We start from the raw sequence: 14859 nt of genomic DNA on the forward strand, positions 1-14859 counted from the left end.
AAGTGTCTTGGTTGTTCAATGCATGCGACTGCATTGTAGTGCGTTTTGTTGTCTGTGTCCGTTGTTTCGAGTGTGGCTGATTGTACTGTGTAGTACGTTGATTGATTGGTGACATATTGTATGCAACTATTGTGGAGTGTGCATTCTTGTGTTTTTTTTTCGATCTGCCATTTTTGAGAATATAATTTTTGTTTTATTTATCAACTCTCGGCTCTGACTTGTTCTTTGGGCCACAGCCGGCGTCCGCTGGCGCGCCATAAAGGACCACTTCTGAGTTGTCCACGCTTTCGTGGTGCGGTTCGGGGGGTCGATACTTCGGCCCTTGGAATTAGCCCGGCGATATTCTCCCGAATTAACGGGAACTGTGACAACATGTGCGAATTGAACATCGCAAGATCGCCACCTTTTGGGGATGGTCAGAACAAGGGGAGATGTATGATGAAGGGGGAAGGAGGTTATCATGCAGGGTGTGACTATAGTACATTTTGTGAAAAAGACATGCGGGAGACTTTACGGCGACAGGCGAGTGATGGAAGCTCTAAGGAGTCTCTCATTGAAGCGATACTTGCGGTGCAACTGTAGTTGCCAAAGACAAGGCGGACAGAATTATATTGAACGAGCTCAAGAGTAGAGGTTAGTACACTAGTAGACGGGTCCAAAATGGATGCGCCATATTTTGGTTTACTTCGTATCAAAGTTTTGTAAAAGAAGAGTTTTAAGGGGACAGGGGCAGAAGAAAAGTTGCGTTGGAGATAACCTAACGAACGGTTAGCATTACTAATGATTTTGTTATTGTGAACACACCAGGTTAGCTGAGTTAGTTATGTGAACACCTAGGTAGCGATATGATGCTACGGGTTCACGAGCGGAGTTGTCAAGCAGATAAGTAGTGAAGAAAGAAGATGTGCGAGAAATGCGTAAGAACTTACATTTAGTAGTGCTTTGTTCCATTAGCCAGATTTTACACCTCTTAGATTCAGAGTTAATGTCATTTTGAAGAATTTTCAAGTCGTTCGGGTCAGAGATTTCTCAATAAGTTATACAATCATTAGCAAATAAAAATCAATGTCAGACGGAACACATTCGGGTAAGTCATTATTATAAAAAAAACAGGAGGGGACCGAAAACCAAACCCTTGGGTACGCCAGAATGAACGGGACTTAGTTGTCAACTAAAAGTGTTCTTACGAGGTTGAGGTGCCTATTGCATCGGCTGCTCCATATCACGGCCCTGGCACAGCATAGGTGTAACCTCTTTGGTTTTGGCAAGTTTTGCGTCGCACAACGGCTTTGCTTGTGTTCCCTCCTTGTCGTCGTTAGCGTCTCAGGGCGTCCCTGGGCTGGCGGGCGCCCATAATGGCAAGCCAGCCCCCGAAGAATGCGCTAGCCTTCGACGTAGTCGTCCCCGAGGGGACAGGTCCCGAAGACGTCGTTGACGCGACGTCTTCAATAGTAGGAATCGAAGAAGTGTACTGCGTTCAGCACTTTGGAGGCCGGAACTACCAAGTTACCGTCAACAGTGAGGCCGCACTGGCCCAAATCGTAGACGCGTCGCACCTTATCATTCGAGGAGAGCGCGTCGCCATCGTACCCCTGGGACCCCAAGTGACCCCAGTGACCGTCCTGTTCCTGCCGTGCTGCGTACCCAGCGAAGTCCTCGCACAAGCACTCTCTCCCTACGGGAAGGTGCTATACATCCCCAGAGGACTCATGGGATTGCGCCCAACCGTGACCACTGGGACGCGATACGCCCGCATGGAAATGTAGCGCCTCAATGCGCTGCGCGTCAAGGAGGAAGAAGATGGCATTTGGGCCACGCGGCGCGTGCAGCGCGATAATAAAAAAATCAGTTCGAAAACCGAACGCTGTCAGGGCTGGATCTTTCCCGTGTAAGGTCCGACAGTTAATGGTGACCCGGACGTGATTCCTACGGCTCTCGCTCTACGGGGGAGCCCTGTAGCGCCTCAATGCGCTGCGCGTCAAGGAGGAAGAAGATGGCATTTGGGCTGCGCGGCGCGTGCAGCGCATTGAGGCGCTACAGGGCTATCCCCCCCCCCCCCCCGTAGAGGCCTTCTGGCATTTCACCGACGTTTGGATGCTACGTGCCCAGAGATAGAGGTGGCCGATTCTAAAGTGGTGGACACAATGGCCGCCCTTCTAGTTCCCTTGGTGCCCCAGCATCGTCAATCTGTATTGAACCGCGCTTGGAAACCAATAACTGCCGCAGTGTTGCCAGGACATCTTAGAGACTTTTTCTGGAGGTTGGGCTTGGGCTTGCTCCCCACGCGAGATTGGTTGCAGCGATGGCAGGTGGTTCGCACTTCCACTTGCCCCAACTGCGTCATGGTAGAGACCAATCGACATGCGACGTTTGAATGTGTGGTTTCCCGCCTTTTTTGGCGTGCAGTGAATGCTGGTTTTCGGGGACAGGCTGTGCGAACTTTCATGTCCAATGGGCAATTTTCGCATAGTCACTTCTGCGCTCTCTTAATAGTTGCGGGGCTGATCAGCCTTTGGAGAAACCAATGTGAGGCCGTAGCTGCCAATTGCCGCCGGCGTGCTTTGTGGCCAATACTGGGGAGAATAACACGAGAGATCCTCGCGCTCCTCTCCGAAGAGCTTTTCTTCCTCGGAAAGCTTTTCTTCCTCGGGGAGCAAGAGTTTCTGCAAAAGTGGTCGTGCCCTTTCGTCAAGGTGGAACACGAAAGGATGCAACTAATTTTTCGACCGACTTGGTGCTAAGCAGTGCCCGTTGAATTGTTATACATGATTTCATTTGTTACAAATTGTGTTTCATTTGGATATATTGTATCGTTATACCCTTGTATCGTGATATCACATTGAAATCTTGTGTACATATGTAGGCCAACATAATCATGTATATTAGAGCAAATGTCTTCACTGTAACATAGTGATGTTAGTCGTGAAATATAGATGGGCTGAAGTGTATGTGCCCTGTTACGCGAATGGTATGAAGCCTTTGTCTTCTGTACATGCTGTAAATAAATTTTTTATAAACATCAAAGTGATCACAGACAAATATTGTGACAGTTCAAAAAATATTCAGTCCTAGAAAATAGCGTACGATCAATGTTTTACCGGCGTAATTTCATGAGAGGTGAATTATGGCATACTTTTTCAAAGGTGTTTGCTGAGAAAGATACAATCAGCAGTGTAAAGATGATCAAACATGGTATGTGATTTATGGGTAAACAAAACCAGCTCTATATTACAAGACAAAGATTTGTTGAAGCAATGTTGAGCATTTCAAAAGAATGAGTTTGCAGCTATAAACTCTACAATGTTAGTGAAAATGACATCTTAAAAATTTTACACAGGATACTGGTTAGTGAAATTGGCCGGTAGTTGAAGGAAGAGTTTTTACACCCAAATTTTTAAAGTGGAACCATATTTTAAATTTTCTAATCGGGTGGTAGGGTGCACTCGTCAATGTATTGTTGGAATATTTTTGACAGAATAAAGCTTGAATATACCTTGGTGCTTTTTAAAAACGTGGCATTGAAGAGATCTATTCCTGGACTTGAGGACACTTTTAGAGATTCGATTAATTTTTTCTACCAAGCGGTTGAATGATAATTGGGTCCTTAGTTACTAGGTTAAAGCACTGCAAATTGGGAAAGGTCGCACACAATGACGTAACAAAGTTACGAAAAACACTTCTTTTAAGACCGTAGCACCGTTTAGTCATTACTGAGGATAGAAGGTAAGGTGATGTGTAGAAAATTATTGCGGGCAGTCTTCAGTACATAAACGTATGCATTGTTCACCTTCTTGTACGTATCCCATCGCGTTTCTGAGAGATAGTGTTTGGCTGAACGGATGAATCGCTTCTTTCTGTTACATAGTCGTTTTATGGGCGCGGTGTACCAAGGTGCTTTGCAATGGAAGCAAATAGTGACCATGGGAACATATCTGCCAATTAATTTGTGGACTTTTGTTGGAAACATATTACAGTTAGATTCTGTTCTCCGATTTTCAAAACCTTCCAAGAAAACTTTCGTGGAGCTAGAAAGCTCACATTCATTAGCCTGAAAGTTGGCTCTCTTAAAATTACGGAGGTTCTTTTTTTACTTTGCACTTTGGAGATTGAAAATAACTTAATTCATAGGATAAGTTTCAATGGTCACTCAGACAATGTAGGTATGATCAATGCGAAACCATATTCGGACAGTTTGTTAACAGAAGGTCCAGTGTGTTTTTAGACTTGCTCGCTCACCTAGTAGGCTGTGAAACGATCTTGTGGAGAGAAAGTACTGAGCACAGGTTAATGAAACTGAAGCTTTTCGAAGAAAATGATTTCGATACCGGAGGCTCAGAAGACCAGGGATCGTTGGGAAAGTTGAAGTCGCCAGCAGAAAATTGAAAGCATTAGGATGACGTGAAGTGATGGTATTGAAGGCTTAACGTAAATCGGCAACAAAGCTCGCCGAATTGTCTCTATGCCAAGGCGAAACAAAAATTTGGGGGGGGGGGGGGGGAACGTGTCTGGTGGGCCACCTCCTGGCTGTGCCCCTGGTTTCACCCATCCTATAGTGGAACCGGCTCAAGACTGCATGCATCACTGTGAATGAACCGGGCAGCACCGCTTCATTCACAGGCATCTACCTATGTGGTGACACACTGCGCACCGGCACAGGTGTCGTCACTCGCCCACATGCTGCAGCGGGTGTTCGATAAAGGACAGTGCCATCGCATTTCCACCGAAAGCTGACATAATTACCGGTAGTGCAGGCTGCCAAGTTCGGAAGATAATGGTTGTTCTCTAACAGTTAGAGCACAGCGTGGGCATGCTCGCCACGCTGGTGCTAACACGCTTATAAAAAGTTCTTATGTTGCATGCAGGAATGCGACCTTCCACAACGCGGCACCGCATATGATTATTACATAACTGTTTGTAAATCTTGGCAATCGTTCTAGTTACATCAGCTAAAAAAATACCAAGCATTATCCCGAGGGTGAACATGGTTAATTGCGAATGCACGGGGTGATGCTATGAGGGGGAGTAGAGTAAAAATCCTTAGGCATTCGCCAGTGAGTTAACATAAAACTCCCCCGTGTGATCGCATTGCGATTCCCAGGAACCATTAAACCCTCTCGGGAAATCTTGGTGAGTTTACGTGCATATGGGAGAGTAAATTCGCACTATAAGTATGTTTATGTGTTTTTTATTACGCTCGGAACGTCGATGGGGACGTTCACGATCTCTCCCTTAATGCCGTACTGACCGTTGCCCCGCGTCAGCCGCCTGATGCTCATGAAGGGGAGTCAAGGCGAGATGAGGTGCTCTTCCACCGGGCTCAGATTGGGGAGGTCCGCGTGACGAGGCGGCTACGCGTAGCCGTGGCTCTTGCTTAACGGCGGAACCCGCCCGTCCAGCAGGGACTCTCGCCACGAGGCACACACCCGGAACGCACCAAAGGGAGGAAGCTACGGGTCTTGCTCATCCATGTCGTCGCATCGGTGTTCACCCGACCATCTTCCGAACTCGTTCCAAAGAACCCGCAACGTGTTGAACCTGTTGGTCTCGTTCCTCACGCCAGAAATGCCACTCAGGTTGTTGTCAAATCACAGCCGGTCGCAAACGGCGCACCTGTGACCGAAGCTGTGATACGCAAAGTCGCGCTTGAAGAGCACGTCTGGACAAGCTAACTCCAGGACCCGCCTTCACTCACACATCGCGCGTCCCCCCGCCAGATCGGCTTCAGGGGGCTCAGCTCGTTTCATCCGCTTTCGTTCGGCGTCTCGCCGCCGGCCTTCATCGCCGCAGGCGATGCGCCGTTTACGTCGCCCATCGGCCTCCCACGCACGGAGTTCGGTATCCGCGACCCGCTTGCGCTCGGCATCACGGGTCCTTCGCCGCGCTGCATTGTCTGCAACCGGCGCGGCGCGCGTGTGTGGCGTTGCTGTGCCGTTGCTACAGACGCTCCTCTCCGCTCCTCGCACCGTTGCTAGGAGATAGGAGGAGGCGCACCACGGGCAGCGGATTCAGAGTCGCTTATAAAGTTCATTCGCACTTAAAAATCACAGCATACCCAAGGAGAGAATGGTGATGAGTGGGGCGAAGTGTGAGCCCGTCCATACTTCTGTCCGTTCATTCATTCTCCCTTTCCATCCGTCCGGGCTACCATCTATGCGTCCATCCATGCGTCCGACCATCTATCTGTCCATGCGCCCGTCGGTGAGTCCACCTATTCGTCGGTCCTTCCATTCGTGCGTTCATCCGTTTGTCCGTCTGCCAGTCTGTCTGTCCATCTGTCCGTCTGTGCGTCCATCCGTGCGTCCATCTAGTTACGCTCCACCGTCTTCCATCTCGCATACCATGTGGCACATACCCGTTGTAAAGCGGGTATGTGCCACCGGTGGCTTCATACTACTACATTCATCGGAGGATGTACAGACACACGCCTTTAGGAGCTTCGCCCCTAAAATAGGACTGGTTGTGAACAAGGCGACTACACTGGTTACTGTTGTTACTTGTTCATGTTGATACCTGACGGCCGTTAATAGAAAAATTGATGGTTGATGGGATGTAGTTCGATTTTGGGTTGCTTAGCCACTTTGGAGAAATATGCTAAATTTGATTACTGAATCCATGCCAAAACTAAAAACATACATTTTTTGCTGACACCTACCTATAATGAATAAACATTAGTATCGTGCACGCCCGTGTAGGTACTCGTCGAGCTAACTAAAAAAAAGATATGAGATTGATCTTTACCTGTCGGTAAAGACCAATACCACAGATATCCGTTTATTTATTGTATTTCAGAAAAAAAAACAATATGGAGATGCGTTAGTTGGTTTCGTGGCGTGATGAAAATTTTGCACAAGCAACTCAAAGAGCCTAATAAAAGGTTTTGCGCTAGTCTTTGTGAACATTTCGTTTGTGTATTGATGTGGCGTGCGTAAACTATTCAGCCGGCGAAAAATTCAGGGCAGTTATGAACTATTGGTGCGAAGTGAGCAGAAGCACATAATTGAATGGCATTTTAACGCTTCCTTCTCTCTTTCTCATCCTGATATCACTGCTCCTTAACCTCCATTACCTTTCCACCAGCATGATATTGCCACCTACTTCTAGTAGTGGGTCGTATGCCAAGGTGAAGGCTCACACCACAGAGAAGAAAGAAGTGCGCGTTGACCCCCACTCTGGCAAACAAGCCCAACCGACGCGCTTGGTTAGAGCCCTGTTGCTCTGACATCAATAAACCTTGTCGACACCCCCTGGAGTGACGTGACAATTGGTGGAAGTGCTGGGTAGCCCCTCACGGATGTTTCAGACCCCTCCTTGAAGCGGCACCACAAGCCCAGTGCGAATCCACACTCCCGTTCATCGTAGAAGCCGCACGATCAGGAGATTGCCACCCGAATCTGACCCTACAGTTCACACAAGTATGATGAACACGTCCGTTCAAACCACTTTGACAGGTACTGGAAACCCCCCGGTGACTCGGTACACCCTCGAAAGTCCTCAGGTTCCGGCACCGTTTCATGGCACCGAGCTCGAAGACGTCGAGGACTGGTTGGTCGACTTCGAACGCGTGGCTGCTTTGAACGACTGGAACGACGCGGCCAAACTTTGGCGTGTGTACTTCTATTTAGAGGATGGAGCACGTACCTGGTACATGAATCACGAGGAACAGATGACATCGTGGCCCGAATTCCGCCGCCGGCTGTTGGACACTTACAAAAGTGCTGATCGCCACGAACGAGCGCAGCGAGCGATCCAGGCCCGCATACAGATGCCCAACGAAACTGTCATGACCTATGTGGAAGATATGACGCACCTGTTCCGACGGGCTGATCCAAGTATGTCAGAAGAAAAGAAGTTGCGTCACCTGATGCGGGTAGTTAAGGAGCAGCTTTTCGCTGGCCTTGTACGGAGCCCTCCGAACACGGTCGCCGAGTTTTTGGCTGAAGCCGTCACGATGGAAAAGATGCTTCAACATCGATCCACCCTGTATGAGCGGCAAGTGAACAACACGTCCGCTGCTCAAGTTCTCACGACTTTTGGGAGCAACACCGAGTGTCTGCGCGACCTTATCCGCTCTATAGTACGCGAGGAGCTGCAAAAGGCTGCCACATCACCACTACCTACGGTGAGTTCTATTGCAAGTATCGTCAAGGACGAGCTGCATCATGCCCTGCATGACCCTGTGAGTCTGGATAACGCCACACCCGCCCCGGCTGACTACCACCGTGCGACTTATGCGGAAGCCTTGAAGCGCCCAGCTTCCTCTTCCCCGCTGTTTGTTCAGGCACCTCCTACCGTTTCACTTCAGTCGGCGCCGCCTCTACGGTACTACGAGAACACACGCACGCCCCCACCCTTCGTTTACGCCAACCCTGTGCATCTTGCGGAACAACCAGCACAATACCTTGACGACAGACGTGCTTCGCCTCGGAAATCTGATGTTTGGCGCACTCCTGATCGCCGACCTTTGTGCTTCCACTACGGTGAAGCGGACCATTTGTACCGCCAGTGTCCATACCGGCGCTTCAGGCTGTGCGGCTTTTCAGTATATTCAGCGCCTCCTCGGTATGGCCAGCGACCCCGGGACATTGAGGATTACCTGGCTCAGCAGCGCATGCCACCGCCTTCTGGACGGCAGCCGCGCTCACCGTCGCCGAGGCGCTTTTCATCTTCGCCACAGTGCCATGCTGGCGCACGGTCCCCCAGTCCCCGTCGGGAAAACTAACGCAAGCGACCCTTGGAGGCGAGGTCGCTGGCAGCCGACGTGCTGAAGACCTCCGATCGACGCTAACAGTAAAGAGTGTGAATTCGACTGAGCGATATGTGCGGCTTTCTCTGGATATACTGGTGCTGATAGACGGCTATGCAGTAGGTCTTTAGTTGATACCGGGGCTGACTATTCTGTACTAAGCGGCAAAATGACCAGACTACTAAAGAAGGTAATCATGCCCTGGCATAGCTCTGTGATTCGAACGGCTGGTGGCCACACCGTCTCTCCGCTAGGAACCTGCACGAGTAGAGTTCGGGTCTGCGGTTATACTTTTGTAGCAAGTTTCCTTGTGCTCCGTGAATGTTCACGCGACGTTATTCTTGGTGTTGACTTCCTGCAAGAGTATGGAGCTGTCATTGACCTTCAAGAGAACCGCATCACCTTCTCAGCCGAACGAGCAATCGACAAGCAGGACCACCAACAACGTGCCGACATTCTTCGTGTTTCTGCTGAAAGTATAACGCCTCCTTCAAGAGCCAGTGTTATTGTCGACGTCACATGCTGTGGATTGCGAAATGGTGAAGCGATTGCAGAAAGTAATTTTGAACACCTGCTGACTCATGGTGTTTGTGTGGCTAGGAGTATCACACAGCTACGTGATGGCCGATCTCAACTGCTCGTTACAAATTTCAGCAACGAACACCGACACCTTTTCCGTGGCACTTCGTTAGCGTTTGCAGATGAATTAGGTACCGTTCCTATCTGCTTCTCATTGGACGCAGTGGAGGCCGCCGATACGTCTCTAAACAATATCGATATTAATTCTAACCTCACACCAGAAAACCAGACAGCACTGCGAAAACTCTTGCTTGAATTCAAGTCATGCTTCGCTGCTTCCTATAAGGTGCGCCAGACTTCAATCACTAGGCACAGAATCATCACTTACGACGACGCCCGCCCAGTACACCAACAGCCTTACCCTGTGTCAGCAAAGGAACGAGAAGCCATTCGTACGCAAGTTCGAGAAATGCTTGACGACGGCATCATCGAGCCTTCCAACAGTGCATGGTCCTCTCCGGTCGTCCTAGTCAAGAAGAAAGATGGAACGCTACGTTTTTGCGTCGCTTACCGGAAGTTAAACAGCGTGACTAAAAAGGACGTGTACCCGCTGCCACGCATCGATGACTCGTTAGACAGATTACGCAGCGCCCACTATTTTTCCTCTTTGGATTTAAAAAGCGGGTACTGGCAGTTAAAGGTTGACGAGAGAGATCGCGAGAAAACGGCCTTTGTTACCCCTGATGGCCTGTATGAATTTTGAGTCCTTCCTTTTGGTTTGTGCTCAGCGCCCGCAACCTTCCAGCGAATGATGGACACTGTGCTTACTGGTCTGAAGTGGCAAACTTGTCTCGTATACCTTGATGATGTCGTTTTTTCTGAAACCTTCCAGCAACATCTTCATCGCCTCAGGAGTGTGCTACAGGCTATTCAATCGGCAGATCTTACACTCAAACCGCAGAAGTGTCACTTTGGTTATGAAGAGCTCAAATTTCTTGGCCATGTAGTCAACGCGAAAGGAGTCCGACCCGACCCCGACAAACTTGCCGCTGTAGCCGCGTTTCCGCATCCTACAGACAAAAAGACTGTTCGGTGCTTTCTGGGCTTGTGCGCCTACTATCGACGATTGATTAGAGGGTTTTCGAAGATAGCGGAACCCTTGACTTGCCTTACACGCGACGACACACCATTTGTATGGGCTACCGAGCAACAGGCTGCTTTTGCCGAGCTACGACAACGGATGCAGTCAGCCCCTGTTCTTGCGCATTTTGACGATGATGCTGACACAGAGGTGCATACCGACGCCAGTAACATCGGCCTCAGCGCAGTGCTCGTCCAGCATTAACAAGGCAAAGAACGAGTCATTGCCTATGCCAGCCGCTCACTGTCCCGTACCGAGGTGAATTACACGACCACAGAGAAAGAGTGTCTCGCAGTAGTGTGGGCGTTCACCAAGTTTCGCCCGTACCTCTATGGTCGTCCATTTAAAGTGGTGACGGACCACCATGCCCTCTGCTGGTTGGTAAACATTCGTGATCCCTCTGGACGACTGGCCTGATGGAGCTTGCGTCTACAGGAATTTGATGTTACCATCGTATTTAAGTCTGCACGGAAGCATGAAGACGCTGATACGCTGTCGCGTGCACCCATACCTTTAGTAAATCTAGAAGAAGACGATTATGACGGTTTCCTGGGCGCCCTCAGCTCATCTGATTTGAGCAGACGCCAGCGAGAGGATGAAGAGATTCGACCGCTCATCGACTATCTGGAGGGTCATAGCGCCGTTATACCTCGCCATCTATTTCGTGTCATGACGTCTTTCTGCCTCCGAGGTAATGTCCTGTACAAAAAAACACCGGTTCTACGAGCCGCGTTTACCTCCTCGTCGTTCCGAAGGACATGCGGGACGAAGTCCTCACCGCGTGTCATGACGAGCCCACATCTGGTCATCTAGGTTACTCGCGAACGCTCGCCAGAGTAAGTGAGGCGTACTACTCGCCCGGACTTTCGGCAAGCGTGAAGCAGTACGTTAAAAGCTGCCGTGAATGCCAGCGTCGAAAGTCGCCACCAAGCAAGCCGGCTGGATTACTTCAGCGAATTGATCCACCCCACAAGCCATTTGACCAAGTTGGCATGGACATTCTCGGCCCATTTCCTTTATCGTCCGACGGCAACAAATGGGTCATTGTTGCAACTGACTATTTGACCCGCTATGCTCAGACACAGGCGATACTACGAGCCACGGCTTCTGAGGTAGCACATTTCTTCATGTGCCACATTGTTCTGCGCCACGGTGCCCCATCTACAGTGATAACCGACAGAGGAACAGCGTTCACTGCACCGCTCATTGATGAAGTTTTTCGGCTAAGTAACACTAGGCATCCAACGACGACTGCTTACCATCCGCAGAGCAACGCCTTAACCGAGCGACTAAATAAGACAGTCACAAACATGATCTCCATGTACATCGACGTCCAACACAAAACATGGGATCGCATTTTGCCTTATGTGACGTTCGCTTATAACACCGCCGTTCAAGAAACAACCCGATTTACACCGTTCCGCCTTCTCTATGGCCGCGAAGTTCAGTCGATGCTGGATGCGATGCTTCCTTATGAAGGCGCTGATCGATTAACAACTGACGCATAAGAATTTGCAGAGCGTGCCGAGGAAACTTGCCAGCTCGCCCGGCCACACATTGGTCAGCAGCAACAGGTCGATGCACGACATTACAATATGCGTCACAATGACGTATCTTACAGTCCGGGAGAACAAGTTTTGGTTTGGACTTCTGTTCGACGCCGTGGCCTCTCCGAAAAGTTGCTCAGCAGATACTTCGGTCCGTATAAAGTAATACGCCGCTTGAGCGACGTAAACTACAAAGTGGTTCCGGACGCTACGTCGTCATGATGGGCACAGCGAAAACAACCAACCTCTGACATAGTTCACGTGGTGCGCATGAAGCCCTATTTTGCGCGTTCCTAAAAGACCACTTTTCCTGTGTTTTTTTTATTTGTGCTCTGACAATTGCCTCATCATTGGTGAACTTATCGCGTCAAACATTTGATTATTCGTGCCCTTTTTCATTGTTTAACCTACTTTGTTTTGGTTTTTTTTAATAACTTTACAGCATCGGGACGATGCTCTTTCTTTTTTTTGTTGAGGAGGAATATTGCCACCTACTTCTAGTAGTGGGTCGTATGCCAAGGTGAAGGCTCACACCACGAAGAAGAAAGAAGTGCGCGTCGACCCCCTCTCTGGCAAACAAGCCCAACCGACGCGCTTGGTAAGAGCCCTGTTGCTCGGACATCAATAAACCTTGTCGACACCCTCTGGAGTGACGTGACAATATATCTCCTAATCAAGGGGCTATTTCAAGCTATTTTTTCCTGTTTCATGCCACCTCTTTTTGTCTCACTGTCTTTTTCTGCTGATCATATTCTGTGTGATCGTTCTATCGGTCTCTGTTTTGTGTTTTTTGCTCCTTCTTTGTTCTTTGCATTTTGTTTGTCATTTTGTCACTTTGTCATTTTCTCATATCTACCAAGACAGTCATAGGGCTCCCTTAAACGTTGCTGCTACTGTGCCTGTATAGTGAACTAGCTTCGACATTAGCCTTCAAATCGTAAGAAGCCAGGTTAGAACACCGCAGCGTTAGGTTTTGCGTTATTTTGTGTTATTGATTTCTTCTACTCCACCTTCCACTTTCTTTATTCATCTCCTTTTCTGAAACGTCTTCTCTCTCTGCAGTCAATCTTTCGCCAATTCTAATTATTGCTCATTCGCGATGTATGCTGGGAGTGAACCAGAAGAAGATGAGAACGATAACATCCAGTGCTAATCAAGTCACTGAGTTTTTCTCCCCAGGGCTTTCATAGAGAAAACCAGTAAATATAGCGATGAATTATTTTCAAGAAGAAAGAAGTGTATTTCACGTTATACAGGTCGGCTGTATAAAAATGCTCGCAGTGATTATGTCGACAGGATGTTGCTTTCACGATGAAAGTTATGTGGGCTGAATTTGGCTGTAACGGTGTTGCTAAGGAATGTTTAGGTCTTACGACGCCTTTGCCCGTAGAAGCACGGGCTCTCTGCGCTTCGCAATAGACTCTATCGTGGCGCGGGTCATGACTAAAAGCAGTATTAGATTCACTCTTGTGCGTTTTGTAATACTAATGTCGAAGAAGTCTCTGCCATTTCATTTTTCAAGCATGCTGCTCAGACCCACACAATGCTGCCGTTGCTGTTCTTGCACAGGCGCAAGGCTTGCTTCTGGGGTCGTACCTTATTCTTCGAGAATGCGTTTGACGTTTTGGTGACCCATTGGCTCCTATAGTTAGGTGTCAGTTGTACGCTGTTCTCGATAAAAATAAAGCATCATATGTGACATTGGCGTGACTGTGCTGCAAGCACGCAAATTGCTGTGCGGTTCCAAGGAGATAGCATGACGCCGTTAGGTACTTAATATTTCGTGACACATACCTATTTATAATGATATTAGTTGTGTTATAAGCCGCGAAAATTCTTGTGACACACACCTTTTTGCTGTGTTTATTGTGGACCTCTTCGTTCTCAGTGCATCAGTGACTTGTAGTAGAATCTGCCAAACTTATGTGTATATGATGATTATAATTATTCATGGAGTGAACATGTTAGGATTTTATAAACAGCTTTGGTGTTGAAAACACCCCTGGCCAATCAGCTAATACTTTTACAGGCGCTGAAGTTTCGTATCCTTAATGAAGCCCCCATTTAGTGTCCGTTTTCTACTATTCCGAGTGCGGTACAGTTTTACCTGTGAACGGATTAGCATGCCGTCATTCCCAAAAGTTGCTGTCAGTAATAGCTGTTAAACAGCTACCGTGTTAGGAATCTTAGGCTGGCAGTAGAGGCCGAGTTCAAAATACAACCATCGATGTGGTCATTTTAAAAATCAGCCGTGATCAACTAAGGGGAAAGGCTCGTGTTTCTCGAGCATGAACAGCATTTGATAGCACAATTCTAAGGCATCCGAGCTCGTTTCGGAAGCCGAACGCAATTCCTCCCTAAACTAACTAAATGCGTAAATGCCGGTTTTGCCATCTTAGTACATCTAACTATACAGGTAGTCAGTTGCGATGAACTGGTGGCACCCTATTCTTGCATTCACAATATATGCATGTTTACTCCTTAGCGATGTCAATGAATACGTATTTGCCTAGCTTTCGTAAATGTGTAATACGTAAAACTGAAGATTTACATAATGTATACTTATAAAAAAGTGAGGTCACTAATGTCACTACAAATCTGAGCATGCATGAACGTTTGCAAAAGATATGCCCTAGATTACCGTGTCATGAATAAAATGTCACTCTTTCCCAGCAAAAATTTGGAAGCGTGCCCATGATCCGCATTTTTGCAGTGTTTGCAAGAGAAAGCACAGGTAATATTTTGTTATCAAGCCACGCAGTCATACTGTACCATAAAGGACAAAATGCATACCGATATAAAATAATTTATTTGACCTTGTTGCTAGAGGACACCACAATTATTTTTATGGTTCTTGTTTGCCAAATGGAAACGTTGGAGACTAGGTTTCCTGTAACATAAAATGCATA

General features: G+C 48.1%; 1 protein-coding gene across 1 annotated transcript in view; it reads left to right on the forward strand.

Annotated features, from left to right (window-relative positions):
• LOC119184082 (uncharacterized) overlaps positions 1-14859 on the forward strand; it is a 58088-nt gene that overhangs the window by 32684 nt on the left and 10545 nt on the right. The gene's annotated exons all lie outside the window — the stretch shown is intronic.

Source organism: Rhipicephalus microplus, chromosome 8, assembly GCF_043290135.1.
Source record: "Rhipicephalus microplus isolate Deutch F79 chromosome 8, USDA_Rmic, whole genome shotgun sequence".
NCBI classification, from domain to species: Eukaryota; Metazoa; Arthropoda; class Arachnida; order Ixodida; family Ixodidae; genus Rhipicephalus; species Rhipicephalus microplus.